The following is a 5,540-nucleotide window of genomic DNA, read 5'->3' on the forward strand; positions in this document are numbered from 1 at the left end:
ACTGATAGATCAGCAAATTAAAAAAAAGATTCTATAAAGGTACACATAATTTGAATGATATAATTAATATTCTTGACCTCATAAGAATTTTGGAGCTTGCTCTGGGAGTAATCTCTCTCTCTTTTTTTTTTTTTTATTGTGGTAAAATACCATTTTAACCGTTTTAAGTATACAGTTTAGTAACATTAAGTACCCTCATATTGTTGTCCAACCATCAACAACATCCATGTCCAGAACTTTCTCATCCTCCCAAACTGAAACTCTATAATCATTAAACAATAACTCCTAGTTCCTCCTTCCCTGGGCTTCTAGCAGCCACCATTCCATTTTTTGTCTCTAATATAAGTAGAATTATACAATATTTATTCTTTTGTGTCTGGCTTAATTCACTTAACATAATGTCTTTAAGATTCATCCATATTGTAGCATGTTTCAGAATTTCCATCCTTTTTAAAAGTGAAAAATATTCCATTGTATGTATATAACACATTTTGTTTCTCCAGTTATGTACTGGTGGACATTTGGGTTGTTTTATCTTTTGACTACTGTGAATAATGTACTATGAACATTGATATACAAATATCTATTTGAGTCCCTGCTTTCATTTCTTTTTAGCATATCCACAGAAATAACATTGCTGCATCATATTGTTACCGCACGGGGGTGATGTGGAATCCTGTGTTGCCCCTGGTAAAACTGGGGGGCTCTTGGTTCTTCCCCACTGACTCAGTAAAAAAATTACAGATCAACAAGATTTAGAAAAAGTAGGATTTATTGAAAGCACATTTTTAGAAAGAGACTGGCCATGCCAAGGAAGGTGGCAGCCCCGTGGAATTTGGGAGGTAAAAAAACCCCAAAAGATAGAGTACACTGCTAGGGAGGGGGCAGTTTCAGAGAAGAGAGCTGTAACAGCACAGAAGCTGTTTATATTGGGGCTGTGATGAGAGGTTACAGGGCTGGTGCTAGATGACTGGCATGTGACGTCATTTTGATTGACAGTTGGCCGTTATTTAACCCTCTGCCTACTGCTCATGTACTTACCCAGAATTCAGTCTGTTATAATTAGATTCATGAACTTCCAGGCATAAGCATGATTTTATAATAATGATATAATGAAGCTGAGTTTATGGGCAGGTTAGAGGAGTACTTTCTGCATATGCATTTGTGGTTGATTTAAGCTTTTATAACCTTTGTGCCTTAGGATGTAGGAGTAGTTTACAACCATAAAATAGGTGCTTCAGGAAGATTCTTGGGAGGTCTTTGGGCTGGGCCTTAGTTCCTTGGAGCTCAGTTCTGCCTAAATATCCAGAAATATGGTAATTCTACGATTTTTCTGAGGAACTGCCATACTGTTTCCACAGAGGCTGAACCATTTTACATTCCTACCAGCATTGATTGCACAAGAGCTCCCATATCTCCACATCCTTGCCAACACGTGTTTTTTTCTTTTTTCTTTTTTTTGTGATAGCCATCTTAATAGGTTTGAAGTAATAGTTCACTGGTTTTGTGATTTTGATTTGTGTTTTCCTAGTGATTAATGACATTGAGCACCTTTTCATGTGTTTATTGGCCTCTGCATATCTTCTATTAGAGAAATGTCTATTGAATTTCTTTGCCATTTAAAAAATTATTTTGTTTCTTTTTTTTGATTAAGTGGAAAAAATATTTTAAAATTTAATTAGATTGTGTAACCCCCTTCATTAAAACCCTAGCATGGCTTCCACAGAAATAGAATAAACTCCTTACATTGACTGGCACTGTACTGCTGCATGATATGGCTCTGCTGGTTTCCAAATCTCTCTTCCACATTCTATGCTCCCCATGCAATATCCTTATTTCATAGCCTGCAAACTGCCAAGCTTTTCCTACCTCACGGGGCCCACAGCTATTGCCTCTGAATTTAAAGGTCTTCAGTCCACTTTCAAATGACCGACCCCTTCTCATCTTTCAGATCTCAGCTTAAACCCATGTTATTTGAAGAGATCATCTACAAATACTTAATCTAAAGAAGGACTGTAACTTCCTCTTAGTTTGAGGCCTGTTTAAATAGAAATATTCTAACAGAGTAACTGGGGAATAAAAGAGACAATGGCAGCCAATGGGCAGGCAGATAGTTAGCTACAAGAAGCCATCCAAACTTGAGCCACACCCTGATGTTGAATGGCAGGTGTTGCAATGTGAACACTTTTCATCTCCCTTAAATTTACTATTATTTTATTACTAATAATATTATACCACAATCTATTATAGCAGTTTGCTTCTTAAAAATTTTGATCTAATCTAAAATTATAATTTACTGCTTTTGTCCATATACTACTACAGTAGGCCCTAAAAGTATACAATAAATAGTTCTGCTCCAATCTACTACAATAATTTTAATTTTTAAATGAGAAAATAATACTAGTGTACTTTACATAATTTATTTTCCACTATGATTTATAAAATGATTGTAATGTACTTTTCAAGAATTAAAAAAATGCAAAATATGTACCATAACATCGTTTCTACTTTCCAATGGAACAAAAAAAAAACTTACTGTAATTAAAAAAATACAAGAAATATTATTATTGAGTATCCAGCAAAAGTAATTGGAACAGATATTAGTAGATTTTACATTAGCATAATCGGTTTTAAGTTTTTTTGATTTGGACAGAAATTCCTTTTTGTTAGTCTCTTACAACTTCCAACAAAATAGTTCTGGTTCAGGTTTTTTAACCTCACTGTTGCTCTTCCCAGAAATATTTAATGACATGATTTCATATCTTGCTTTTGAAAATGTTGCCACTAGCGGAGTTAATTACACTAGCTCTCATATTACTCTCTGGTTTCTCCTTATTTTGGGTTTAAAGTGATATAAGAAAAATAGTGACTTATTACATTGTCTAACCAAAGTGTCCTAGAAAGTAGACGGTAGAAATATAATAATGGCTTTCTGCCTTCCATGCATACCTTTTTTATTCTCCCTTACTTTCATGCCCTTTCACTAACACTGCTGATTTGAAATGACCACTTTCTCCACTCTTTTAGTCTAATCCATTCTTCGGATCTTCTATGGTGTTATCATCATGGAACATTCTTTGAGCCTTTGCCCCAAGACACAGTCTTTGTTTCCACTAAACACCTTTGGACAACCCCCAGTTATTTCACTACCTGTCATTATACTGATAAAGCATTTGTTTTATGTTCCCAGATGCATTTGTCAGATTCTTTACATCCTTTATATCACATAACACAGTGCCTTGTATATTATACACACTCAACAATGCTTTTAAACCCAACTAAATGTTCAGTGCCTAACATTTGCTACAAAATAAAGACTTTATGGTGATGATTATGATTCATTTATATATCTTATGATAAGAAAAGAATTTAGAAGATTAAGAGACAATCTCATTGACCTTCTCTACTTTTCACTCCTATTGGCAAAAAGTATTCCCTTACTTCTTCCATTTTTACCTACTGTGACTTCTTAATGCAGGTGCAAAACTCTACAGTGTACCTCTAAGAATTAATGTTTAATTGAATTATACAAAAGTTCTTACTAAAGAATCAACTATGAGGAAGATAATGTGTAGTCTTGGGTTGGGAAGCAGCATTGCTTTCTCCTTGTAGCAGCTGCCTTTAAGTAGATGTTTGTAGTAAGTAATGTAAGGGTTAATTTGTATATTCATAATGGCTTAAAAACAGCTTTGCATTTTGCGTCTTTTGTTTGTGTCAGAAATGGGGAGTCACAGAGACTTTGAAAATCCTTCTTCAGAAAATAAATTGTGAGAAAAGATTATTCTAATGTACTAGTTTTACAGCATATCTGCTCCACATTTTTATCAAATAGAGATGAGAAAATGATCCATCAGTGAACATGGACTTCGTGCAACTCTGGAGGCTAACGCTGCTCTTTAAACTAAATGCCTATACAGCAACTGGAAGATAAAATGCTAAACAACAAGGCCACACTTCCAAGCTTTGTAATCAGATTACAAAACTTTCCCCTGAAAGGGTAGAGACCACTTTGGAGTGCTTTAATCTGTCTGATTAAAGCTGTTCTAGGTCAGGTCACCTAGGAAGCCAACTTTTAAAAAGAGATTAGCTGACATAAAATAATTGAGGAGTTCTGTCAGGATTGGCACCTGTCAGGGAAGTAGAGGAAGCTGACTTGGGCAGAGGCAGATGTTGAACAGTGATGCAGTCACAACAAAGACTTGAGCAAGCCCAGCCAGCAGGCAGCTCTGGAGCTGGGGTGTCTCAGCAGAAGTATCATAAGTTGGTGCAAGGATGTCAGGCCTTTATTTCTTTGTGCTGATCAGTCATTGGTTTTGGCTGTCTCTGGAAATGGGGCATAAACTTGAGCAAAATGGCTCTCTTCAGACAGGGGCTGAGAGTTGTTAGCTCTTAACACTCCCAGTAGTTGAGGGCATGAAGGTGAGGAGCTGTGTGGTACACCTTGGATTCATGACAATTGTCTTATAAAAGGGAAAAAAATTATAAAATGAGTATATTAAAATATATACTAATATAATATGTAATATAGTTATAGAATAATATATATACTTACTTTATGTTATCTTTTGTTCCAAATATGACAAAATTTTATTTTAGAAAGAATCCCTAAAAGCCGTAAGTGATAAATTATCCTTAATATCAGAGTGAAGAGTTCAAATAGAGAATCATAATCATTGGTATTTACAAATTTATAAATTTGAACTGCAATAACACATTAATAACATAGAACCCCCATCTGATCTACTTTATATTTTCATTAATGCTCTAAATAGTCACAGTATTATTGATCTTGAATTTAGAAGCAATGATTTCTTCTATTTATAAAGTGATGCTATTTAGGAAAATTTGTCAGAAAGTTATATATAAACTCAATGAGCACAAGATAATTTATATTCTCATAAGTATCATTTAAAATAAAAATATTAACAATCTTAAAAAAAGGGCAAATATAGGTGGATGTCCATTGACTCAACTACTGGGAGGGAAGACACAGGGACTGGGGTGCAGTGGGATATAAAGAGCTATTAAATTGAACAAAAATATGTATATACACATATATCTGCATATAAAAAGATATATATGCATATGTATGTGCATATATAACTTTGTTTAACACTGTATGTAAATGTGGAAGAAATTGTACTAAAATGTTCATTATAATAACCCCCCAAAAATCTAGCTAGAAAGACCAAAATAATATTTATTTTCCATATGTCTTTCATTTTCTTTAAAATTATATATGTATCTATATCTTTTTGGATCACATTATATGCGAAAGCAAGCAAAGCATCAAGTTTTTTCTCTTAGCTTATGTATGCTAAAGCATAGGTAGAAGGAACTCTTTACAGTTTTGTTAACTTGAGCCAATAGAAAAAAATAAATTCTTTACAAAAAGTAATAAAAACCATAATTTTTTTTTAATTGCCTGTCACACTTTCTTGGGTAGATGTTAAATGACAAAGGTGAGTGAGTGAATTACATATTAAAATAGCTTTATCTTCTTTATGACTTAATAGTTGGTTTCGGAGTTTAGCTGATAT

This window comes from Pteropus alecto, unplaced genomic scaffold (genome assembly GCF_000325575.1).
Source record: "Pteropus alecto unplaced genomic scaffold, ASM32557v1 scaffold63, whole genome shotgun sequence".
NCBI classification, from domain to species: domain Eukaryota; kingdom Metazoa; phylum Chordata; class Mammalia; order Chiroptera; family Pteropodidae; genus Pteropus; species Pteropus alecto.